Source organism: Mesitornis unicolor, unplaced genomic scaffold (assembly GCF_000695765.1).
Source record: "Mesitornis unicolor isolate BGI_N332 unplaced genomic scaffold, ASM69576v1 scaffold27765, whole genome shotgun sequence".
NCBI lineage: Eukaryota > Metazoa > Chordata > Aves > Mesitornithiformes > Mesitornithidae > Mesitornis > Mesitornis unicolor.
Window position 1 is genome coordinate 313 of NW_010183903.1, and position 268 is coordinate 580.

Consider the following 268-nt stretch of genomic DNA (forward strand, 5'->3'; position numbering starts at 1 on the left):
GGGCGGGAGTGGGGCTGGGGGTAAGTGTGGGACCAGATGCAGCCAGGAGGGTTGGGGAGGCTGGAGGGGAAGGAGACGCTTACTCGTAGCCCATGGAAAGACTGGTGATGGGAGAACAGATGCCCTCTCCCCAACACTCAGAGCTACCTCTTCTTCCCAGGTCACCATATGGCTGAGCAGCCATCCCAAGAGATGGCCCTGCCCGCCCAGGCCAACAACAAAGCCCCTCCACTGCGGGCCACCCGCCGCGGCTCCCCGCCCCCCGCCC